Source organism: Neomonachus schauinslandi, chromosome 15 (assembly GCF_002201575.2).
Source record: "Neomonachus schauinslandi chromosome 15, ASM220157v2, whole genome shotgun sequence".
NCBI classification, from domain to species: domain Eukaryota; kingdom Metazoa; phylum Chordata; class Mammalia; order Carnivora; family Phocidae; genus Neomonachus; species Neomonachus schauinslandi.
In genome coordinates this window covers 51,941,837-51,968,531 of record NC_058417.1, presented here as the reverse complement: position 1 = coordinate 51,968,531, position 26,695 = coordinate 51,941,837, and the positions used below count along the sequence as shown (strand labels likewise).

At 47.8% G+C, this 26,695-nt stretch overlaps 1 protein-coding gene across 4 annotated transcripts in view; it reads left to right on the top strand.

The window, feature by feature from the left end:
- The window catches only part of SLC39A11 (solute carrier family 39 member 11), a 325,403-nt gene that overhangs the window by 253,294 nt on the left and 45,414 nt on the right, over positions 1–26,695 (top strand). The gene's annotated exons all lie outside the window — the stretch shown is intronic.

Below are 26,695 nucleotides of genomic sequence, written 5' to 3'. Positions count from 1 at the left end.
AAAACCTGCCCCTCCTGCAGGCTTCCCCAGCATTGCCTTGCCCCCAGCTGACCAAACCAAACTCACTGCTATCCTCCACTCCTTATTTCCATAGGCAATCTTTCATAGATAATCACCATACCTTATAAATTCTTCTTCCCTTCTACCTCCCTGGCGTTACAAAGCGCCTAGATGAGGCTACAGCCTTGGGACCACAAAAGGGCTTATCCTTTGGCCATCATGGAGGTGGGCTCTACACGGTCCCCCATGCCTACAAAACCATGAATACTACAGCCTCTGGGCTGGAGGAGAGCAGGGAGGAGCCTTCCATCCAAGACTGGCAAAGTCAGGTGCCTTCAGGAGACTAAGGGGCAAGAAAACACGTGGACACAGTCATTGGGTAGAGACCATTGGGAATGGTAAGGATGGAGGTGAATCTCAGCTAGGCAGTGCATGCACTATCGAAGGGCACAATTATTTTAAAAATGAAACTCACGTTACAGAGATGGCCCAGGGGCCACTGGTTTCTGACCCCTGCATCTAGCTCATTTCACTGCCTTCTGATTGAGGCAATCTCAAAATCGACCTTTTCTTTCCCTCCCATGAGGCAATGGTCCCACCTCCTTCGGCGATCAACCCTGTGTCTATCCCGCATGCTTGTCAGGAACTCGCTTCTCCCAGAGCCCCTTTCCTGTGCTTCCCGGCAGCCGAACCAGCGTGAGGCCTCTTTATGCCCCATCACCTCCGTCTAGCTATCCCTTGGCCGACATGAGGCCCCTGGGTGTTAGGTGTAGCCTCTGCCCGTCTTTAAATTCTAATGCTGCGTGTTAGGGGACATGTGTGCTCCTTGAAGCTCCAGATGTGTGTGTGGGCTGGCATGTTCCAAGTCGAAATTTTCCCTGTTCTCAGCTTCTCATTCCCACATGCCAGGCCCGCAAGTCACTCCAGCGTCATCTGTTAACATGATGTCCATTGTGAAAACCAAATGAGAGGTAGATGGGGGGGGGGGGGGAGAACTGTATAATGTGAGAAATGTCACCAAAATCAAGGGTGAACGGTGAATGATAATGCCCTGCAGACTGCTCTTCTTACACGGGGTGGGGGGGATTGGGGGCGCCGGGGAGTGTGGCTCTGTGTCCCCCGCACAGCCGTGTTGATCTTGGCCTCGCCTAGACCAAGAGAAACTTCCGAGTCAGCGGGAGCTAGGGAGGCACAGCGGCCCCGAGGGACTGGCCCTGGAAGCATCCACAGGCCAGGTCCTCCCAGGGCACAGGCACCGCGCACGTTGCAGTAGGTCTGTGGCCCGCAGGTGACAGCCCTGGCCCCCGTCCCTGCGCTCACAGGCCGGGCCTTCAGTCCGGTGGCGCCGTGTCTCCTGGGACATCGAGATGTCAACTCGGATGGCCCTCTCTTCTATCACTTGTACTTTCTGCTCATCTTGATAAATATTTCTGAAGAAAGTAGAGCAAAAACCTTTCCAACCCAGCTCCTCCCTTCCCTTTGACGAAGCAGGCTGTCTCGGAGTTACATAAACCCTCCACAGGACCCTCCCCATCCCACTGGGAGTGAGCTGGGGCTGCAGGCCTCAGGATTTTCAGCCTCACAAAACCCCTGCTGAATGAACTGCTGGGCGGGAGGCCGGGGGGCGGGGGCGATTCTCATGCCCCCGCACGGCACCCACTCCCAGCCACAGCCTGGGGGGCAGAGATGTGAGAGCTCTGGCACCATCACTGCTATGTCCAGAGGGTCTCCCTCAAGCAGACCCCACCCTTCAGCCCACTTTCCCCACCCAGAAATCCATATCTAGTTCATGATTTGGGTTTCTCCTTAACAAGTGCCTGTGATCTTACCCTTGAATGGGGGAAACCACACAACAGCCCCCAGGCTTGTGAGCTTTCTCGGCCCTTCGCTCACAGTACAAATGAGTTTCCATGGGAGGATGGGGACCAGCGGGCGGTCGTCGAAAGGGAACGAGGGAGAAGGAGAAAGAAAGCGACAGGCGAATAATGCCGGAGGGTGGGCTGCAAGAGCTAAGTCATCAGATGATTAAACACATCTCGTCAAAGAGACAGGTTTTGCTTGATAAAATTCCAGCTCCGTGTGATACAGAGGCGGCTCGCTTCACACATGACACGGGGAGGTTGAAAATAAAGGCACAAGAAAAGATACAAGGTACACGCTGACCAAAAGAAAGCAGGAATGGCAGTTTTAGAATCAGACAAAACAGACTTTGAGGCAGAAAGCCTCATAAAGAATAAAGGCCAGTACTTCCCAAGAAGAGAAACCACGCCCCAGGATGCTGTAACCCCTGTGCATCTGTGTGCACCTAGCAATAGTAAGTCTCAAACTGGTTAAGAACAATGGTCAGAATTGCAAGGGAAAAAAAAAAAAAGACAAAACCGCTGTCCCGGTGAGTGGTTATGATCCCCCTCTCCGGCACTGAGAAAACAGATGAAAAGTTAGCACCATGTCCATCACGGACGGATGCAGGGCCCCAGACTAGCAATTAGAAAACTTCCATTCTCTTTAAGCACACATGGGCGTGTTTCCCAAAATTGAGGCGAGAGCTCTGCCACAGAGGTCAGAGTGCCCCCAAATTGATACTGTTCAGACCACGGTCTGACCTCAATGCGACATAACTGAAAAATCACAGAAAAGATAGCCAAAATCGTCGGTTAGCGGGCCATAAGATTAGCGGAGCGTGAGCTCCAAGGGAGGGATACAAACCCAATGTGTCTCTTCCCTCCCGTCGGGGGCGCTTCCGAGAACGCGGGGTACTTCATCAGGAGTGTGGGGACGGGCATCCCGGAGAGGTGGAGATGACAGAGACAGGGGACACTGTGAACAAGTGCCCACATTGGTCCCCAAGGCGTTTTTAGGGCCAGGTGAGGATGGAGTTCACATGGTGCTTCCTAGAAGACAAGCCTGACAGCTGAGGAAGCCCATCATTGAGCAAGAGGTTGGCAGCTAGGGTGCATTCTGATGCAGGGACATGACAAAACCCAAGAGGTGATTTGAACAGCGATCTGGCTCTGATGGGATAATTTTGGGGGGAAGGGGTAGACTGACCAGTGTGAAGAATTCAGCCCTCGAACAGATCGGTATTGACCACCCACAGCTTTGCGCCTTCATAGCTCCCAGGACGACGAGGGAGGCGGTGACGGTGTGGGAATGAAGAGGGACCAGTGGGAGGAAGAGGTTTTCAGTGCAGAACCGCCCGACGGCAGCTGTCGGCTGATTTTGTTGTCGTGTGGAAGGGAGAAGGGAGAATCAGGTTCGGGCAACAGGGAGATATAGGTAATCACGTGGCGCCGTGGAAGGGTCCCCAGGGAGGCAGTACGCATTTGCATGGACTTGGGAACGAAGGTAGCTGGCACGTGCCTGGGCTACGCATGGGTCAAGCTCGCTGCTGTACATTTCATGCAGGGGGTCAGCAAACTGCAGCCTATGGGCCAGGTCTGGCCCAACACCCGGTTCTGGAAATGGCATTTTCTTAGAACACAGCCAACACCCGTGTGTTTTACCTATCATCTGTCGCTCCTTCTGTGCTGTGTTGGTTGAGTTGGGTAATTGCCACAGAATCTCGAGGCTGAAGGCTGAGAATATTTATTATCTGGCCTGTTGCAGACAGTCTGTAGACCCCTAATCTAGTGGAAGACCATAATTTTAGTCCAGATCTGTCATCAGACGCTCTGATGCATGCCCGCTAACTTTTGTACAACCTCTTTCTTGTGCCCTGTGTATAATGCATCTGGAAGCAGGAGGTTCTCTTCCCACCCACATGGTATCGCAGCCACCAGGAAAGAAGAGAAAGGTACAAAGAAATACTCCCTAGAAGGCACGGGCTTCAATTCTGACCTGGACTCGGGCAGGACGCAGGCGTACGATTTGTGTTTGGCTTCTGCCACCTAGTGTTCGGACACTGTCACTTCACCTTTATGGTGCCCTCCCCAAGGCCCTCCTGAGCTCCCTCCACCTCTCCTTCCTCACTGGACAGCTTGCCTGGTGCTCTTCATCCGGAATTCAGCGTCCCCCTGAATTACAAAGAATCTCAGGCCTCAAAGGGCAGCCCATAGCTCAAGGGAAACACGGCTTTCTTCTTTCTGATCTGGCCCCATAGCAATTTCTTCTGGTTTCACCACAAACAAATTCTTCAGACCACATGTCCTTGGGGTGTTTGCTGCTTAAACAGTTTTCCTTTCTGAAGTGGCATTACCTCCAAAGAACGTGTTCCCCAGAGAGGAAACATGCCCTCCGCTCTCACTCGACTCCGTGGCAGGTATAATTCAAACCAGCAGGGAGAGCGAAGCTGCTTACGCATAAGCGTTTTGCTTCACATACCAATTCCTATGTAGGCTTTGACTCACCACACCCGTTGGGAGGTGTCTGTCATCTTTGAACACACCCCGACCAGCAGGTGCAACAGGCTTCGTGGAGCCGAGGAGGCTGGCTGGCTGCAGATTCATAGTATGCCATGGATGATCCACAAGCCACATCCCCAAGGTGCGCCTGGACGTGTGCCCCAACCACCTAAGGCTAACCCACACCCAGATGCTTGGGAAGGGATGCCAGGTCGATTAGCCTGCCTTCCGACCAAAGATGAGGTCATTAAGTTACGGGGGGCAGCGGGGACATCAAAATAAAATTTTAAAGTATATGTTTGCCTCCCAGATCAAGGAATAAGCCGTAAGTCCGATATATGCTTTCCCCAGCTTGAAAACCAATACATACATTAGTATATTAATGATCACTTAAGACAGCAGTCATTGGTCAACTGAGTAGCCATTTGTTTAGAAACAAAAATGGCAGGAGACACATTTTCCTGGTCATTAGTCAACAGTCTCCAGTTGGTGAGTAGGTCTGTATTTGGAAGTCACCTATTACTTACGTGCTTCTATCTCTCCAACTAGTTCTCCTACTTTGGTTCCAGTAAATTCTTGAAAACAGGTTTGCAAATTAAATGTAGGGCAGGTCAAGAGCAGGCGTCACTGTTGTGGTGGGGAGGGGTCTTGGAGAACTGAAGTGTAAATTTCTCCATCATAGTTCACTCACACCTCTTGTAACCGCCTCCACAGGTCAAGCTGCTCTTACGAGGCCCCTAGACCTCTCTGTGGCAGGACCAGCTCCCAGACTTCCAGAAAGTTCTCGGGAGACTGTCCTTCCTCAGGCTGCTGGTCTTGACCTCCCCACCCACCCATGGAGTTGGGTCTTACCATTCCCCCGAGGGGAAGCCAGAGCCCAGCCCAGTCTCTCTGGAGAGTGGTCTTCAGCCTGAGAAGTGGAACCCCAGCATGGGGATAGGAAGGTGCCTGGGAGAGGAGATACTTTCACACCTTGACCCGACCACGGCAGAGTGGCCCACACCCTCTCCCCGTCGCGTGCCACACACCCCGCCGCCCCCCTCCCCCTTTGATCCCTCCAGCAGAACTAGGAGTGAATTCTTGTGCTGTTCTGTATTTGCAACAGCAGATCGTGCTCTCAATTCTATTTTCTGCCAAGAAGCCCTTCTCTTGAACCCATCAAGCTACCTTGCCTGGAATTCTAGAGTTATCTATTGGCAGCGCTGTCTCTGAAATTGTTCTTTCCAGCCCTCCCGCACAGTGATCACTTTACCCTGAATGCTGAAGAGACCGGGGAGTTTGCAAGCAGCAGGCAGGTGGCACAGAGCGCCACCATGCTGTGGTTTGACATCATTGTCACCAGGTGATGTACAAACAATGACGGAGGGACAGAGGGGGCAGGAAGCAGTGGAGACACGTTGATGTCAGAAGCAGCAGGCGTCCTCCGCAGAAGTCATACCTACAAAAGCTGAAGACCATGTACTATATACAAGTTTATAAAAATCTGATGTGCATTTTCATAGCATCTTTGTATTCCATCTGATAGTTCATTCAGTTCAGCACCGAGGGCTCTTCCCCCGCCGTCTTACTGTCCCGCCTCAGCCTGACACCAAGGCTTTGGTGTGGCTCCCCCCCCACCTGCCAGGAAGGAGGGGAATACGGAACGACAGGGAAAGAGCAGGAAGCCCCTCTGCCCGTGACTGTGGCACCAGGAGGAAAACGGTGGTGCGAACTGATCTAACTGCAGAACACCCCAAAATCCGTTAGTGTTTTCTTTAGGACATTTTAGGGGTAACGCATTTATTTTTCTAATGACTTTTTAAGAAAATGTTATAAAAGTTATTATATTAGTCGTGAACGTAACAAGGATGAGCCTAAAAGCCCGCCACCCACGTGGGTGGAGCCAGACGCGGACTGAGCAGTTCCTCGGGACATTGCAGAGCCCTTCACTCCGCAGCGCTATTCCTGAGCCCTCCCCGCAGGGTTTTGTGTGGGGTTGGTTTTGTTTTTTTTTTTTTTGACATTTTTTTCCCCCTTGTCCCCATCGCACCTCAGGAAGTGCCCCTCCCATCCTTGGAACACCTGGGGGCTCTAGATGGAACCTGCCTCCAGAGAACAGTCTGCAGGTGCATTGCTCCAGGAGGCTTGACCACCAGGAGCCAGAAGGGATGGGGGCTGGGAAGCGAGGGCCAGAAAGGAAATGTCTCGGCTCCGTCTCCAGGGTCCTTGTCCAAACCCCAGCGTTCTTACTGCCCTCTGCCACTCTCTTTCCCAGCCCCTTCTTCCTTCCCATGGGTTTTTATGCTCCCTGCAAGAGCAGGTGGGACAGAAAGCAATGAAAAAAGTAACCTCATCCTGACAGTAAGGCACCTCCAGCTGTGTTTTGTCCCCTAGTCCTGCCAAGGTTTTTCTTTGACCAGGTTATCCTCTTGGGGGGGTAGGGGCGTCCTCTCCGACACTTTGCCCTCCATGTCCCCTGGTCTGTGCAGACAAATGGATGTCATTGTTACCTGGAGACCCGGGAACTCTCCAGCTGATGAGGCAGAGAATCCGGACCTTCACAGCCATTCATTTGGGAAACATGCCCCTCGGGGGGCCTGCTGCCCTTACATCCTGGCATTGGCTGGATGGAGAGATGCACGCACGGATGAATGAAAGTCTGCTGATCACTTACCTGTCACCTGAGATTGTCCGTGAGAAACGGTTTCATCTTAGTCTGGCTTCACCCACGTATCTGGCAGACTTTCCACACTTCCCAGGACAGCTGTGATAAATAACATCATTTTAACAAAGGTGCCCCCCGCCACAGGAAAGAGACAAAGAGAAATCCGATTGGTTTGGGGGTGTTCTGGAAGTCAGGACTCTTCACACCTCTGCTCGCTGCGCGTCTAGGGTGACCATCCGCTGTGTTGGAGTGACCTCGCCAGGAAGCCCAGCAACGGTCATTCATCCCCTCCTGCTGGTACGAGATTGGGGAGCCATGTCTCACTCTGAAAGATGGTTTCCCTTAAAGGATGGGGACATTCTCTGATGTGAATCTCCAACGGCTGTGTGTGCCTACTCACACGCCCATCCCTCCACACACACAGTTCTATAGAGATAGAAAAATGCCTGCGAGGATTACTAGGAAATGTGCTCATTTCAGCACACTGTCCCTCCGGTGGTACCTCTGGGTCAAGCAGGTGGGACTCGGGTGAGCAAGCCCCTGGCAATCCGACCGTGTCCTTGACTCTTACTACCTACACCGCAGTTTCTATGGGCATTGCATGAAGAGGGGTGGGGTGTATCTGGGGTCCTGGCACTGTTGGGCTTTTGTGGGACATAAAAACATCCCCTGTGTATGTGAAGATGGACATAGAACTGCCACCTTCTATGTTTTGCAAAGTAAAGACATTGAAAGAAAGTCACTATCACAGGCTCTTACCGTCCATCAGTTCTTTTATGAGGGATCTCTCTGTTCAAAATGTACTCATTACCAAAGAAATTAGTTCATATACTCGGGAAAAAACAAAGTCCTTTCTACCTTCCAGATAGGGATTTACTTGTCTTCATCTTTCCCGCTCTCTCTCTCTCTCTCTCTCCATTCAAATTCAGAGCAACGTGTAACATGAAAAGCTTGTAATTATGTTCTTCATACAGATTAGTGAGGTTGAGCCCCACTGGACAATGTAACAAGGGCATCTTGGCCATCCACTCTATTCTACTGTGTATCAAGCTCTGCTGAAAATCTTATAGTGTTGTAAACTGTGTTGAAAATCAGTTTCTCTAAATCGGGATGATGTATTTGCAAATATGTTCCTTTGCGTCCTCCTGCCCTATCATCTTCCCCTGTATGCAGAAGCCATCCCGGAGAGGAAGCAGGTCTTACCAGGGATCTTGACACTCGAATTCCTGGCATTACCCGGAAAGAGAACACCTTCTCTTGGAGAAGGACCTGATACCGGAAGGCACTAAATTCCTTTTAATTGACTAATTCTGTTTCTGCTACTGTGTGGAAACGAGGTTCTCCAGGACAGGATAATATCATAGGAAAAAAGATTAATTTTTAACGTATATCTGAATTACAGGGTGTAAATCTTGATACAGACACACACGGAGTGGAGTGCCTATTTGCCCGATGTGGGTTTGGGGTATGATCTGAGAGAAGGCAAGGAACAGCGACACAGTCAACCCCAGACCCTTGTGCACCTGCTTCCAAGGCCACCAAGATAGCAGGTGTCACTCACGGGGAGGGAGATAGAGCGCCTCCCACCAACAGCTGCTCGCATGCGCAGGGCACGGTGAGACAGACCTGTGAGAAGGCATGGGGGCGGGGTGTGGCTGGTGCAGCCCCCGCCCCTCCCCAGTCTAGCGCACCTCAAGAACACGTGGAATATTTAAGAGCATGGATCCTGGAGCTAGACCACCCAGGTTCAAATCCTGGCTCTGCCACTTGCTGTACAGCCTGAACGGGTTGATTTTTGTTCTGTGCCTCCGTTTCCTAATCTGCAAATTCCCACAATACTAATAATCATCAATAGTCATAGTAGTAGTAGTATTGATAACAGTGTCTTTGGCCTGCCCACTGCAGACACTCCAGATAGATGCCAGCCCATTCCTGTCCCAGCCCATGGTCCAGGACAAGAGCTCCCAGCCCCCTGCCTCCCAGAAGGAGAACTGGTTTGGAAGTGGCTTCCACAGTCTACATGGGACCACACAGGCCTGGATGCCCCAGGCCAGGAACGTGGGGGTCTCTCGGTGTGTGTGGCTGGCCCTGACATTGCTTCTGTCGACCAGTGCCTTGGGCCCCCTGCCCAGCATCCTTTCCCTGACTTCCCCTTGGCCCTCCCAAGCTGATTTTCCGGTCATGTCTCAGCATGGAGTCTTCATGCTCACTGTCCCTTGCTCTGGGACTGCTCAGCCTTTATTGTGCAGCATATGCTTTTCTCCATCCTGCACCCTTGCCTGGAATGGAGCCTGAGCCACCTCTTCTGATCTCTGCACGGGACCCAGGTCTGGGCTGTGCATGGTTGGCTCTGCACCCGGGACGGTGGGGCTGGCGGCGGGGGGGGGGGGGGGGGGGTTGACAGCCTGCCTGGAATTCTGTAGATGGTTTCGTAATGGACAGCCCCTGCCAAGGGCATGAGCCACTTCCCCGTTGCCCCACAATTCCCTGGACTCCTTCTAGACCTCGAATTGCTTGTCCCAAGCTGTGCAGGGGGATGGACAGGGCGGCAATGGGAACGGAGGAGAGAAAAGTCTGTGTCGTCTCCAGCGCCTGGGAAAGCCACAAAGAAACCACACTGCTGTTCTCAAAGAGCTTTGTAGGGTCTGTGCCTCCCCCCAAGCCTGCCGCAGGCTAAACAGAGCACACGTTGTGTGGAGATCGGTCCCCCGTGCCAAGATGTCCAACCCTGTCACCAGGGACTTGGGTGGGGGTGGCTGGAGGCAGTGGTGGGGGAGGAGGGGGCCACAGCGTAAACAGCCCCTTGTGTGGCCGACAGGGAAAGTGGCTGCTCCCAGACAGAGGGCGTCGCCCACATGGGTGCGTTGGAGGGGCCCATCACTGCCCCGTCCGGCCTCCCAAAGCAAGGAGAGGTGGAGATCCGCAGCATCTTCCAGAGCAGACACTAAGGGAGCTCTAGGCATGGCTTGGTTGGGGTGGTAGTCTTCATTTTGGTTCGTTTGCCCTTGTGACACTCTTAGGGTCGGCTGTCGTAGTCCTCGCTGCCATCCCAGGATGGAGACGAGGACGCAGAGCCTGGGAACTTTGTGTGAGGTCAGGCTCATGGCAAGTGGAAGACTTAGGGTTTTGTTTTTTTTTTTTTTTAAGATTTTATTTATTTATTTATTTCACAGAGAGAGAGACAGTGAGAGAGGGAACACAGCAGGAGGAGTGGGAGAGGGAGAAGCAGGCTTCCCACTGAGCAGGGAGCCCGATGCGGGGCTCGATCCCAGGACCCTGGGATCCTGACCTGAGCTGAAGGCAGACGCTTAATGACTGAGCCACCCAGGCGCCCCGAGACTTAGGGTTTAACGGAGGTCCGGCCGATGCAGAAGCCCATGTTTAGCCACCACCCCACTCCCTGCCTCTGGCAGCCCCGGGACGGTCATGAGAGCTGACACTGACGGAGTGCTTTCCGTGTGCAGACCCCGTGCTCCTCGACTTGTGTATCAGCCACTGCTTGAGGCCCCTGTGAAATGGCCATCCTCATCTTACAGATGCAGAACGCGCCCGGAAACACACGAGGAAAGGGCAGAGGTCGGATTTGCACCCCGGCAGTCTGGCTCTGGTGCCTGTGCCTTAAATCACTGCCCTCTCCTGCCCCCCAAGTCACCTACCTGCCGTGACCACAGAGGCTTCAAAACCGACCCCCCAGAGTGGTGCAGAAAAGAGTTTCTGCTTAGTTGTAAAAAAAAGCGTCTAATGCCCTGTGCAGAGGCTCTCCAGTTGGCGGTAGGAGGTATGATTCCATTGTCATACGCCTCTCTAACATCCTGTCTCATTGGGCATGTTGGGAATTAGAGGCGCATATAAACTCTCCGCAGTGAGGGACAGACTTTCTAGACAGTCCCACAGGCAGCAAGTGTTTATGTCAAAGGTCATGCTGCCCATCCCTGCAGTAAGAACCCTTACCCCTTGCCTGGTGTCTCCGTGCAGCCAGATGCTGAGGGAAGGAACTGGGGAGAGGAGAAAGCTCCAAAGAGAGAGGACAGAGATCCTCTGGGTGGCCATGATGTCATGATCCACTTCCCCACCTCACCTCCTGGAAAGCATGGATGGTTGGGCTACGTCACTGGGAAGATAGAGCAAGTTACCTGTCCTGTGGGTTCCAGAACAAAAGGAGGTGACAGGCTGCTTGGAAAGAAGCCCCAGGGTTTTTGAGCGATGGTGTTGTGGTCGAATTGTGTGCCCCCCCGAAAGGTGTGTTAAAGTCCTAGCCTCCCACACCTGTGAATGCCATCTTACTGGGCAATAGGGTCTTTCCAGGTGTAATTAGTTAAGATCAGGTCCTGCTGGATTGGGGTGGGTCCTAAATCCAGTATGACCAGTGTCTCTACAAGATGAAGAGAAAAGACACACACACACACACGGAGCAGAGTGCCCCGTGACAACACAGAGAGGGAAGACTCCGGCCCCATGAAGGCAGAGGCAGAGGTTGGAGTGATGAGTGAAGTAGCTACAAGGCAAGAAATGCTAAGGAATGGCAAGAGCCGCCAGGAGCTGGGAGAGCCAAGGGAGCATCCTTCCCCAGGGGTGTGGGAGGGAGCGTAGCCCTGCTGACCCCTCGACTCTGGACGTGTGGCCTCCTGAGCCGTGAGAATAAATCTCTGTGGTCCGAAGCCACCCTGTTAGAGGCACTGGGCTCTGGCGACCACAGGCAACTCACATGTCGGGACTCCGCCTTCCCCATCCGCATCCTCTCCATCCTCAGACCCCACTCGGTTTTCTTCGGCTCCACCCACGGAGGACGCGGAGCCCAGCGCGCCGCTTCTGATCCACATTGCTCTCTATCCGGATGCGTGTTTGTTTCCCTCACCCCCTGGGGAGCTTTCATATATATATTTTTTTAATTTCGGGAGGTGGTTATGGTTCTGTTTTGTTGGATTCCTTAAGTCTCTCTCGGTTCAGTTTGGACCAAACTGGAGGAAAGCGGTGGCTTTCTTCTTTGCTCAGCAGCTGCTTTTAGACACGGGCCCATGGGAGAGTCAGGGCTGTCCCCCGTATTGGAGCTATTAAACTGTCGTAAGAAAGAGGCCTTTGTCGTGGGGAGCACAGCGCTCGGCTCAGAAACAGAGACAGATTGTGCTAGAAAACAAACAACAACAACAAAAAAGGTTCAACCACAGAATTCTTTGGGGCTTCAGTCATCAGCCTGTCGCTTGTTCTTAAAAGACAAATTTCCTTTCCTCGGTGTAATTCCATCAGATAGGCCGTCGGGCTTTAATTCTGCCCAGACCCGGGGCTGGGGGCCCCACCCAGACCACCTACACCGAGCCTGCATCCCACTCCCTGCCGGGGTGACCTCATGCCTGCCTGCTGGCGGGGTGGCAACCCAGAGTTCCCCGCCCTGCCCCGGGGCCCGGCTGCTCAGGGGGCTGCACAGGAGGGAGAACAAGGACCTGAGTCCACTCAGGGAGAAGCACTTGGAGAAGCCACGGAGGCCACGTTACAGGTGCTTTAGCCCACGAGTGTGAACATTTTCAGAACTTTGCATTCGACCTGGGAAGCCTCATTTTATGCAGGAGGAAAACGGAAATAAAGTGACTTGCCCAAAGCCCTCCCCCAACCCCGCCCCCACCGTTCACTAAGGTCAGACCATACCTGCCCGCCGGGGACCAGAGGCCAAAAGGCCCCGTGTCCCCACATGACACTCAGGGACTGCCGTGGGCCCTGAGGCCCGGAAAAGCTACTCTTCTGCCCGTTGGCCAGAGCCTCAGCCACTTCCAGCCAGCTCCCCACTTGACCACCTCCGATCACAGCAGAGTTAGCATCCCCGGTGCTACTCGGTCGGCCAGCACCAGGTGCCCCCCAGGCCCTGGGCCGCAGACAAGATGAAGACAGCTGAGGGAGGGGCTTCACCTGGGCCTCAGGGAGGGGTCCGCATCTGGCCGAGGAAGTCGGGGTTTGTCGCTTCTGTCTTCTCTAGATCCCAGAGCGGCGCTTCTTGGCCCCTGGCTCAGGACCAGGCGTGACAGTCACACCCCAGACAGGGCCCACGGCGGCATTGTGAGCACGCTCCCCTGTGCTGTGGGTGCGCCAGGGAGGAGGGGAGGGAAGCCCCCCGCCTCAGCTGTCCCTCGTGAAGGCGGATATGCTTCCCCAGCCCACGTCTCTGGCCGGAGGTGAGCATTTCATTACAGACGAGCGACAAGGAAGGAAACGCCGGCTTTATTTTCCATGAGGGCAGATTATTACATTACCTTCAGGACTTTACACAAAATGAAAATGCAGGGTCCCTTGTTCAAAGAGGGGAAAAATGGGGCGCCTGGGTGGCTCAGTCAGTTAAGTGTCTGCCTTCAGCTGTGGTCTCGGGGTCCTGGCTCAGCGGAGAGTCTTCCTCTCTCTCTGCTGCTCCCCTCTCCCCACCGGCTCGTGCTCGCACACGCTCTCTCTCTCTCTCTCTCTCAAATAAATAAAATTTTTTTAAAAAAAGAACAGGAAAAAAAAGTTTTATCCTTTTTCCATGAGGTCTCTCTCAGCCCCTCACGGTGTTTCGTTTTGTTGTAAAATTTGTTAATTGCAGTAAAACATAACATAGCGTAAAAATCTACCGTCACAACCATTTTGAGTGTGCAGTCCGGCGGCATTCCGTACATTGGCACTGTTGAACAACCGTCACCACCATCCCTCTCCAGAACTCTCATCTTACAAGATGGAAACTCTGTCCCCATTAAACAAGAGCCCCCCGAACCCCCTCCCCTGAGCCCCAGGCCCCCACCAATCTACTGTCTCTGAATTGACTACTCCCTCTATACCTCACAAGAGTGGAGTCGCTCGGTCGGTTGGCTCTTTGTGCCTGGCGTATTTCACAGAGCCTGAGGTTGCCAGGATGCATCCGTGGTGCAGCAGGTCAGAACTTCCTTCCTTTTTAAGGCTGAATAATATCCCACCGTCCGTCCGTACCACATTTTGCGGACCCATTCATCCGCCCGTGGACACCCACCTGCTCCCACCTCTTGTCTCTCATGATAAGGCTGCTATGAACATGAGTGCACGCATCTCTCTCCAGGACCCCGATTTCAATTCTTTGGTGCATATACCCAGAAGTAGAATTGCTAGATCACAGGGAATGATTTTTTGAGGAACTTTGCCCTGGTGTTTCTTATTTGCCAATTAATGTTGGGCCGCATCAAGCACACGGGTTCTGCCCAGAGGAGCGCAGACCCTCACAGGCTCCCAGGGCCCAAGCCCTTGACCCTGACTGGGTACTGGGGGGGTGTGCTTCCAACCTGAACTTCCTGGTCCCCCAGGCCCCTGAGTAGCTGTGCTGTTCGCTTGGCCCTTCATGAGGGAGAGTAGAAAGGAACTGGGGAGAGACAGTGAGGCCAGGTGAGGTGATTTGAAATATGTGCATATAAAGATCTGTGATTCCAGACTTTTCTGTCAGTTGTTTGGCCAAACGAACCTTTCATTGTTGGCCTCATGCATCCAGCCACATTCCCTCTTCAGGTAGATGGGAAGCTCCGTGACCCCAGATCTGAACCTGGGGTAGTGACAGGAAGTGCACATCACGGGCTCCAGGGGGGTCCCGCCTTCCTGCCAGTCTGGGGGCAGCAGCTCCGTAAACACAACGGGGTCTTGTTGTCTGGAGCCTAAGCACAGCGTTCACACTCAGGCTTTCTTCTCTAAGCCTCAGTTTCTGCATCTGTAAAAACGGGGTTGCATTGAGGAGTAAATAGAAGTGAAGGTCAAGGTCTTGGGTGGGGCTCCACTGTGCAGCTGTGGACACACTCAGCAGCAGGGGCGTGGATGTTTATGGCTTTGGTTGCGTTCCTTCTCCGGTGGCTGGAGCGTGCAAAGGCAGGATGGGGTAGAAGCTTCTCCATGGACTGGCTTGCCGCTGGAAGAGCATGTCTCTCTCTTCTGATTTTACGTTCTTCGTGGCATCTGCTGTTAGTAACACACAAGCAATTTATGTCATTAAATATGACTGTGATGTCATCGCTATGACTGGCGTGCCATATAATGTGTGGACATCTTCAGTAACTCCACATGACCCATCGGGGCCCATTCCCCAACTGAAGACCAAAATAAAAAGGGTACCTGACATAACATGCCTCTCAGTGTGCCAGACAATGGTTTAGAAATTAACATTTATTATAGCCACTATAAATAGACCTAATAACATTTTGTGTAACAGCTTTATTGTGATATAAGTCACACAGTATATAATTCACCCATTTATAGTGTGCAGTTTTTAGTACATTCACAGAGTTGTGCAGCCATCACCACGATCAATTCTAGAACATTTCATCACCCCAAAAAGGAAGTCTCTGCTTCCTTTAGCCATCGCTCCCTGCTCCCCATTTCTTCTCAACCCTTCAATTCCTGGCAACCACTAAGCTAATTTCTTCTCTATAGATTTTCCTGTTTGGGACATTGCATATATATATGTATATATCCTATAACATGTGGACCTCTGCAACTGGCATCTTTTTTTTTTTTTTTAGATTTTGTTTATTTATTTGAGAGAGAGAGAGAGAGTGAGAGAGAGCATGAGAGGGGAGAGGGTCAGAGGGAGAAGCAGACTCCCCACTGAGTGGGAAGCCCGATGTGGGACTCGATCCTGGGACCCCAGGATCATGACCTGAGCTGAAGGCAGTCACTTAACCAACTGAGCCACCCAGGCACCCACAACTGGCATCTTTAACTTAGTATAATTTTTACCAAGTTAATTCATGTTGTAGCACATACCAGTACTTTGCTTCTTCTTATGGCCAAATACTATTCCAGGGTATGGATACACCACGTTTTGTTTATCCATTCATCAGCTGATGGACATTTGGGTTGTTTCTACTTTGGGACAATTGTGAAGAGTGCTCTGAGGAACATTTGTATGCAAGTTTTCATGTGGAAATTATTTTCAGCTCTCTTGGGTAGACACCTAGGCATGGAATTGCTGGCTCGTATGGTCCATCTACGTGTAACATTTGAGAGCTGCCATACTGTCTTCCAAAGCAGCTGCACCATTTTCCATTTCCACCAACAGGAAACGAGGGTTCTGATTTCTCTCATCCTCACCAACACTTGTTGTTGTCTGACTTGATGACAGCCATCCTCGAGGGGAGTGGGATGCCACTGTAGTTCTCATTCGAAATTCCCTGATGGTTAATGACGTTGAGCATCTTTCCAAGTGTTTATTGGCCATGTGTATGACTTCTTAGGAGAAATGTCGATTAATGTCCTTTGCCCAGTGTTTAAATTGGATTATGTGGCTTTATTACTGAGTGGCAAGAGTTCTTGATGCATTTGATCCAAGTCATTTATCAGATATATGATTTGCATATGTTCTCCTATATCAGGGTTGTTTTTCCACTTTCTTGATGGTGTTCTCTGAAGTACAAATTTAAAAAATTTTGATGAAGTTCAATTTATCTCTTTTTTTTTCTTTTGTTGTTTGTGCTTTTGGTGACATATCTAAGAAACCATTGCTTGATCCCAGGTCATAAAGATTAACTCATTTTCTTCTAAGCATTTTATAGTTTGGGCTGTTAAAGTATTTAATTCATTTCGAGTTAGTATTTGTATAGGGTATGAGATAAGGGTTCAACTTCATTCTTTTGCATATAAATGCCCAATCTTCCAGTACCGTTTATTGAAAAAAGTCTTCTTTTGCCTTTGAATTGATCTGGCACCCATATTGAAAATCAGTTTACTATGAATGGGAGGTGTTCTTTTTTCCCCTGAACTCTCAGCTGCATTCCATTGATCTCTATGTCTATTCTTATGCCAGTATATCACAGTCTTGAGTACTGTAGGTTTGTAGTAAATTTTTAATTCAGGAAGTGTTAGGCCTCCAATTTAGATCTTCCTTGTCAAGATTGCGTTAGCAATTCTGTGACCCTGGTGTTTCCATATAAATTCCATATAAATAGGATCAGCCTATCAATTACTCCAAAAAAAAAAAAATCAGCTGAGATTTTGAAAGACTTTGCATTAAATCTGAAGATCAATTCAGGGAGTGTTGTCATCTTACCAATATTAAGTCTCCAATCCATGAACATGGGATATTTTTCCATTTGTTTTGGTCTTCACTTTCTTTCGATAATGTTTTATAATTTTCAGTGTACAAGTCTTTCACTTTCTTGGTTAAATTTATTCCTAGAGATTTTTAAATTCTTTTTAATGATATTATAAATAGAATTATTTTCTTAATTTAATTTTCAGATGGCTTATTGTTAGTGTACAGAAATACCCCTTTTTTGGGGTATCTTTATCTTGTATCCTGAAGCCTCTCTGAACTCATTTATTAGCTCTCATAATTCTTTTTGGTGGGTTGCTTAGGATTTTCTATATATATGCTTATGTTATCTTTTTTTTTTTTAATTTTTTTATTCTTATGTTAATCCCCATACCTTACATCATTCGTTTTAGATGTAGTGTTCCATGATTCATTGTTTGTGCATAACACCCAGTGCTCCATGCAGAACGTGCCCTCTTTAATACCCACCACCAGGCTAACCCATCCTCCCACCCGTCTCCCCTCTAGAACCCTCAGTTTGTTTTTCAGAGTCCATCGTCTCTCATGGTTCGTCTACCCCTCTGATTTCCCCCGCTTCATTCTTCCCCTCCCGCTAACTTCTTCTTCTTTTTCTTTTTTTTTCCTTAACATACATTGCATTATTTGTTTCAGAGGTACAGATCTGAGATTCAACAGTCTTGCACAATTCACAGCGCTTACCAGAGCACATACCCTCCCCAGTGTCTATCACCCAGTCACCCCATCCTTCCCACCCCACCCCCCCACTTCAGCAACCCTCAGTTTGTTTCCTGAGATCAAGAATTCCTCATATCAGTGAGGTCATATGATACATGTCTTTCTCTGATTGACTTATTTCGCTCAGCATAATACCCTCCAGTTCCATCCACGTCGTCGCAAATGGCAAGATCTCATTCCTTTTGATGGCTGCATAATATTCCATTGTATATATATATACCACATCTTCTTTATCCATTCATCTGTCGATGGACATCTTGGCTCTTTCCACAGTTTGGCTATTGTGGACATTGTTGCCATAAACATCGGGGTGCACATACCCTTTCAGATCCCTACTTTTGTATCTTTGGGGTAAATACCCAGTAGTGCAATTGCTGGATCATATGGTAGCTCTATTTTCAACTTTTTGAGGAACCTCCATACTGTTTTCCAGAGTGGCTGCACCAGCTTGCATTCCCACCAACAGTGTAGGAGGGTTCCCCTTTCTCCGCATCCCCGCCAACATCTGTCATTTCCTGACTTGTTAATTTTAGCCATTCTGACTGGTGTGAGGTGGTATCTCATTGAGGTTTTGATTTGGATTTCCCTGATGCCGAGCAATATTGAGCACTTTTTCATGTGTCTGTTGGCCATTTGGATGTCTTCTTTGGAAAAATGTCCGTTCATGTCTTCTGCCCATTTCTTGATTGGATTCTTTGTTCTTTGGGTGTTGAGTTTGATGAGTTCCTTATAGATTTTGGATACTAGCCCTTTATCTGATATGTCATTTGCAAATATCTTCTCCCATTCTGTTGGTTGTCTTTTGGTTTTGTTGACTGTTTCCTTTGCTTTGCAAAAGCTTTTTATCTTGATGAAGTCCCAATAGTTCATTTTTGCCCTTGCTTCCCTTGCCTTTGGTGATGTTTCTAGGAAGAAGTTGCTTCAGCTGAGGTCGAAGAGGTTGCTGCCTGTGTTCTCCTCTAGGATTTTGATGGACTCCTGTCTCACATTGAGGTCTTTCAACCATTTGGGGTCTATTTTTGTGTGCGGTGTAAGGAAATGGTCCAGTTTCATTCTTCTGCATGTGGCTATCCAATTTTCCCAACACCATTTGTTGAAGAGACTGTCTTTTTTCCATTGGACATTCTTTCCTGCTTTGTCAAAGATTAGTTGACCATAGAGTTGAGGGTCCATTTCTGGGCTCTCTATTCTGTTCCATTGATCTATGTGCCTGTTTTTGTGCCAGTACCATACTGTCTTGATGATGACAGCTTTGTAATAGAGCTGGAAGTCCGGAATTGTGATGCCGCCAGCTTTGCTTTTCTTTTTCAACATTCCTCTGGCTATGCGGGGTCTTTTCTGGTTCCATACAAATTTTAGGATTATTTGTTCCATTTCTTTGAAAAAAGTGGATGGTATTTTGATGGGGATTGCATTGAATGTGTAGATTGCTCTAGGTAGCATTGACATCTTCACAATATTTGTTCTTCCAATCCATGAGCATGGAACGTTTTTCCATTTCTTTGTGTCTTCCTCAATTTCTTTCATGAGTATTTTATAGTTTTCTGAGTACAGATCCTTTGCCTCTTTGGTTAGATTTATTCCTAGGTATCTTATGGTTTTGGGTGCAATTGTAAATGGGATCGACTCCTTAATTTCTCTTTCTTCTGTCTTGTTGTTGGTGTATAGGCTTCTGTGCATTGATTTTATATCCTGCCACTTTACTGAATTCCTGTATGAGTTCTAGCAGTTTTGGGGTGGAGTCTTTGGGGTTTTCCGCATAAAGTATCACATCATCTGCAAAGAGTGAGAGTTTGACTTCTTCTTTGCCAATTTGGATGCCTTTGATTTCTTTTTGTTGTCTGATTGCTGTGGCTAGGACTTCCAATACTATGTTGAATAGCAGTGGTGATAGTGGACATCCCTGCCGCGTTCCTGACCTTAGGGGGAAAGCTCTCAGTTTTTCCCCATTGAGAATGATATTCGCTGTAGGTTTTTCATAGATGGCTTTTATGATATTGAGGTATGTACCCTCTATGCCTATACTCTGAAGAGTTTTGATCAAGAAAGGATGCTGTACTTTGTCAAATGCTTTTTCTGCATCTATTGAGAGGATCATATGATTCTTGTCCTTTCTTTGGTTAATGTATTGTATCACGTTGATTGATTTGCAGATGTTGAACCAACCTTGCAGCCCAGGGATAAATCCCACTTGGTCGTGGTGAATAATCCTTTTAATGTACTGTTGGATCCTATTGGCTAGTATTTTGGTGAGAATTTTTGCATCCATGTTCATCAGGGATATTGGTCTGTAATTCTCCTTTTTGATGGGGTCTTTGTCTGGTTTTGGGATCAAGGTAATGCTGGCCTCATAAAATGAGTTGGGAAGTTTTCCTTCCATTTCTATTTTTTGGAACAGTTTCAGAAGAATAGGTATTAATTCTTCTTGAAATGTTTGGTAGAATTCCCCTGGGAAGCCATCTGGCCCTGGGCTTTTGTTTTTTGGGAGATTTTTGATGACTGCTTCAATTTCCATAGTGGTTATAGGTCTGTTCAGGTTTTCTATTTTTCCTGGTTCAGTTTTGGCAGTTGATACATCTCTAGGAATGCATCCATTTCTTCCAGGTTATCTAATTTGCTGGCATGGAGTTGCTCATAATATGTTCTTATAATTATTTGTATTTCTTTGGTGTTGGTTGTGATCTCTCCTCTTTCGTTCATGATTTTGTTGATTTGGGTCATTTCTCTTTTCTTTTTGATAAGTCTGGCCAGGGGTTTATCAATCTTGTTAATTCTTTCAAAGAATCAGCTCCTAGTTTCGTTGATCTGTTCTACTGTTCTTTTAGTTTCTATTTCATTGATTTCTGCTCTGATCTTTATTATTTCTCTTCTCCTGCTGGGTTTAGGCTTTATTTGCTGTTCTTTCTCCAGCTCCTTTAGATGTAGGGTTAGGTTGTGTACTTGAGACCTTTCTTGTTTCTTGAGAAAGGCTTGTGTTGCTATATACTTTCCTCTTAGGACTGCCTTTGCTGCATCCCAAAGATTTTGAAGAGTTGTGTTTTCATTTTCATTGGTTTCCATGAATTTTTTTAATTCTTCTTTAATTTCCTGGTTGACCCATTCATTCTTCAGTAGGATGCTCTTTAGCCTCCATATATTTGAGTTCTTTCCAACTTTCCTCTTGTGATTGAGTTCTAGTTTCAAAGCATTGTGGTCTGAAAATAGGCAGGGAATGATCCCAATCTGTTGGTACCGGTTGAGACCTGATTTATGACCTAGGATGTGATCGATTCTGGAGAATGTTCCATGGGCACTAGAGAAGAATGTGTATTCCGTTGCTTTGGGATGGAATGTTCTGAATATGTCTGTGAAGTCCATTTGGTCCAGTGTGTCATTTAAAGTCTTTATTTCCTTGATCTTTTGCTTAGACGATCTGTCCATTTCAGCGAGGGGGGTGTTAAAGTCCCCCACTATTATTGTATTGTTGTCAATGTGTTTCTTTGCTTTTGTTATTAATTGCCTTATATAATTGGCTGCTCCCATGTTAGGGGCATAGATATTTACAATTGTTAGATCTTCTTGTTGGGTAGACCCTTTAAGTAGGATATAGTGTCCTTCCTCATCTCTTATTACAGTCTTTGGTTTAAAATCTAATTTGTCTGATATAAGGATTGCCACCCCAGCTTTCTTTTGGTGTCCATTAGCATGGTAAATGGTTTTCCACCCCCTCACTTTCAATCTGGGGGTGTCTTTGGTTCTAAAATGAGTCTCTTGCAGACAGCATATCGATGGGTCTTGTTTTTTAATCCAGTCTGATAGCCTGTGTCTTTTGATTGGGGCATTGAGCCCATTTACATTCAGGGTAACTATTGAAAGATAGGAATTTAGTGCCATTGTATTGCCTGTAAGGTGACTGTTACCGTATATTGTCTGTGTTCCTTTCTGGTCTATGTTGCTTTTAGGCTCTCTCTTTGCTTAGAGGACCCCTTTCAAGATTTCTTGTAGGGCTGGTTTTGTGTTTGCAAATTCCTTTAGTTTTTGTTTGTCCTGGAAGCTTTTTATCTCTCCTTCAATTTTCAAGGACAGCCTAGCTGGATATAGTAATCTTGGCTGCATATTTTTCTCATTTAGTGCTCTGAATATATCCTGCCAGTCCTTTCTGGCCTGCCAGAAAGGATAGGTCTGTGGATAGGTCTGTTGCCAATGTAATGTTTCTACCATTGTAGGTTACATATCTCTTCTCCCGAGCTGCTTTCAGGATTTTCTCTTTGTCTATGAGACTCGTAAGTTTTACTATTAGATGTCGGGGTGTTGACCTATTTTTATTGATTTTGAGAGGGGTTCTCTGTGCTTCCTGGATTTTGATGCCTGTTTCCTTCCCCAAATTAGGGAAGTTCTCTGCTATAATTTGCTCCATTATATCTTCTGCCCCTCTCTCTCTTTCTTCTTCTTCTGGGATCCCAATTATTCTAATGTTGTTTCGTCTTATGGTATCACTTATCTCTCGAATTCTGCCCTTGTGATCCAGTAGTTGTTTATCTCTCTTTTTCTCAGCTTCTTTATTTTCCATCATTTGGTCTTCTATATCACTGATTCTCTCTTCTGCCTCATTTATCCTAGCAGTTAGTGCCCCCATATTTGATTGCACCTCATTAATAGCCTTTTTGATTTCAACTTGGTTAGATTTTAGTTCTTTTACTTCTCCAGAAAGGGTTTCTCTAATAACTTCCATGCTTTTCTCAAGCCCAGCTAGTATCTTTAAAGTGATGATTCTGAACTCTAGATCTGACATCGTACTAATGTCCGTATTGAGTAGGTCCCTGGCAGTCGGTACTACCTCTTGCTCTTTTTGTTGAGGTGATTTTTCCCATCTTGTCATTTTGTCCAGAGGAGAATAGATTAATGAGAGAACAAAATGCTAGCAGAGTAACAACGTTCCCAGAAAATATACTCTAAACAAATCAGAAAAGACCTGAAGCAGTGGGAAAAGAAAGGGAAAGAGAGAAAAAAGAAAAAGATAAAGATAAAGATAAAAACAAACAAAAACAGAACAAAACAAAACAACAACAACAAAAAAACCAGAATGTGATCAAATATGATCAGGCTGGTATATAGATCAGTGCCACACACTAGATTTTGGGTGTATTTTGGTCTGTTAGAAGAAAGTGCCTCTCAAAATTTTAAAGAAAGAAAAACTTATATATGTACAAAAATAAGGGTTGATATGATGAAGGGATGGAATATGACTGTAAAGATGGAAATTATAAAAAATTTTATAAAAGGAATTGATAAGAAGTTGTTTGAAAAAAGAATGAAGAGGATTTAAAAAAAGAAAAAAGAAAAAAAAGGGAGAGAATGTGATCAGGCAGGGGAGGAGGAAAAAACCATATACTAGAGATTTAGAGTATATTTTGATCTGTTAGAAGAAACTATCTCAAAATTTTAAAGAGAGAACAACTTATATATATATGCCAAAAATATGGGTAACTACTATGAAGGGATAGAATATGACTCTAAAAATGAAAAATAAAAATGTTTTTTAAAAAAGGGATTGATAAGATGTTGGTTGAAAAAGGGAAAAAGAAAAATTAAAAAAAAAAAGACAGTTAAAAAAAAATTAACTTTGAAAGACTAAAGAATCATGGGGGAAAGCCATGAATTCTATGTGCAGTATTCCGCTAGCGCTGGAGTTCTGCCGTTCTCATTGATGGGTAAACTTGGTCTTGGCTGGCTGTTCTCGCTGATCTTCTGGGGAGGGGCCTGTTGCCGTGGTTTCCAAATGTCTCTGCCGGAGGCGGAATTGCCCCGCCCTTGCCCCCTCCCGGCTAAGTAATCTGCTCGGGTTTGCTCTCCGGGGCTTTTGTTCCCTGCGAGCTTTCCGTACAGCTTTGGAGGCGGAGAGTGAAAATGGTGGCCTCCCAATCTCCACCCTGGAGGAGCCGAGAACTCGGGGCCCCGCTTCTCAGTGAACCCCCAGAGAAAAGCCGTCAGTCACTCCCGTCTCCCCGGTCTCCGGCTGCACTCCGTGCTCACCCGGCCTGTGACCGCGCGTTTCTATCTCTGGCACCCGACCCCCGGTGGAGTCTCCAAACCCAGCAGATCCCTGCGGTGCCCTCCCGCGCGGCTCCTCCCGGGGGAGGAAGGTGAGTCTCCCCGGATCTGCCGCTTGTTGGGTCCCTGCTGGAGGAGCAGGGGCCCGACTGTGCCGCGGATCATGGTTTATGGCAACCCCGAGCTGAGAGCCCGCACCTGGGCTCCGCCTCTGCAGCCGGCTTCCTGCTCCGATCCCTGGGAGCTCTGCCGCACTCAGGCACCCCCAGTCTTTCTGTGACCCCGAGGGTCCCGAGACCACACTGTCCCGGAGGGTTCCACCCCCCGCTTAGCCACCGGAGTGACGTCCCTCAGCGGAGCAGACTTTTAGAAGTTCTGATTTTGTGCTCCGCGGCTCTATCACTTGCCAGAAGCGGCCGCCGGAGGCCCCTCCCCCGCCGTCTATCCTCCCGAATATCGCCTCGGATTCACTTCTCCGCACGTCCTACCTTCCAGAAAGTGGTCGCTTTTCTGATGAGAGAGTTGTTGCTCTTCTTTTCTTCGATCTCCTGTTGAGTTTGTAGGTGTTCAGAATGGTTTGATCCCTATCCAGCTGAATTCCTGAGAGGAGACGAAATCCAGGTCTCCTACTCCTCCGCCATCTTGCTCCACCCTCCCATGCTTATGTTATCTTTAAGCAGAGATAATTTTATTTCATTTCCAATCTAGATGCCTCATTTATTTTTCTTATCTTATTGCTGGCTAGGACCTCCAGTATAATGTTGAATAGAAGTGGTGAGAGTGGTAATCTTTGTCTTGTTCATGATCTTAGGGGGAAAGCATTCAGTCTTCCACCATTAAGTACAATGTGTGATGTTAGCTGTGGATTTTTAATAGATATAAAGCATCTATTAAAAAAGAAAGTTCCCTTCTATTCCTAGTTTGTTGAAGGTTTTTTATCATGAAAGGGTATTGGGATTTTTGTCAAATGCTTTTCCTGTATCTGTTGAAATGATTGTGGGTTTTCCCCCTTTTATCCTATTGATACGGAATATTACATTGATTTTCAGATGTTTAAAACCCACCTTGCATTCCATGCATAAATCCCACTTGCTTCTGATGTGTAATCTTTTTTTATATGTTGCCAGATTTGGTTTTAGAACTTGATGGAGGAATTTTCTATCCATATCCATAGGAGATATTGGTCTTTACTTTTATTTTCTTGTGATATTTTTGTTTGGTTTTGGTGTCAGGGTAATACTTGTGGTCCAATTAAATGTAGGAGATGTGAACAACTAGAAACCTCCCCCCCTTTTTTTTTTTGGATTTGTACAGCGAGGTAGATTTTAGTGCCTCTCACAGAGGTTGAGATTCCAAGGGCGGAAGAAGAGAATGACGAATCTGATGATTAAGATCAGGGTATGAGAACCATTTGGGTTTTACCCCTGTTGACCTAGTAATTGCTAATCTGTTTTAAGAAAAGTGTGGTCCACAGCCTCCACTTTCTCCAAAACAGTTGGCACCTACCCTCAGAAACTCCCATCCACCTTCTGGTCCAAGAATGCAGGAGTGGTTATAAAGATAAGATACATGTTCAGTATCGAGGTGAGACCTTCGGTCAGACCCCTCACCTATGCCTCGTACCTCGTTACTCCCTTTGTGACCTTGGCTTCAGGTCTCTGGCTCTGAATTCTTTCAGCTTGGATCCTGACCCCATTACCCACCTGGTCTGTGGATACAGAAGTCCTCACCTTGCTTTCCATGGGTGCTGAGCCTCATCACCCCAGGCTCTGATGGCACATTCTGCCTGCTTGAACCTGCTTCTTCTCTTCTACCTTTCTTTTTACCTGGATTCTTCAGACTCTCTTGTCTGCTTGAATTTTGAGCTGCTAACCTGTCTTTCCTCATTGGTGCTACCTGTTTCCACTGCCCCCTTGTCCCCAGAATCGTGACTTTTGTTTCCCCACCTGGACTTAACTCATCTTACATCCCATCCTGATACCAACTGACCTCACCTCTCCCATTCCTCCCACCTGTCCATATTGTTGGTTCTGGATTTCCCTGGCCTGTCCCATCCTGCTTCTGATCATGTCAACTGTGACCCCATGGTATTGACTTTCAAGGTAAAAAATTCAATTTGTTTCCCTCTGTGGTTGAGTTAAATATGTGAAAGTGACCAAGGGTCTTTGTAGATGGAGAAACAAGGAAGTGCTACAGCTTTCCAGGGGAGGATTACCTTTAAGCTCTGTGCAAGGTTCCTCATATCACCCAGCAAAGCATTGGAAACCTTTCAAAGCAGACTGAAAACTCAAACCTCAGAATCACAAACACTGGTTTCTGGTAGGGCCATATCCAAGGTTTTAACTGGATCCAAGCCATCCTGCGAATGTTCTCTCCATGTTGCCTTTCTATTTAAAAAAGTGAGAAGAGGGAAACAATAGATCGAAATGATATACAGGGTAAATAATTGGTGTAGTTGGCAGGACAGATCCCCCTGAGATTTCTACATGTTCCCAAAGAAGCAGCCAGATCCATCTGAACAGGAACAACGATCTAAGTATAATTAAAAATACAACTTCTGGGAACTGGGCGGGGGAGGGGTGCATATCTGAGGATGCCGTGTGGGAGGACTTACCACATTTCAGGTGAATTTAATGAAAAGAAGCTCACAGTTAGAGGTACGTGGAAGATTTTCTGTATTACAAAAATAAATAAAATGTCACAAACCCATCCAGATAGAAAAAGCAGGTTACTTATAAAGGAATTAAATTCAGATTGATCAGAAACTAGCTCAAGGGAAAAGGGACATTCATTGAAAGGACACAGGAAATTCGGAGCAAGAAAACCCACAGCCTCATAAACAACTGAAATTGGGCCTAGGAAATCTCCTCCTTCTCTTTCCTCCTCCTTCCTCCTCCTTCCTCCTCCTTCCTTCTCCTCCTTCCT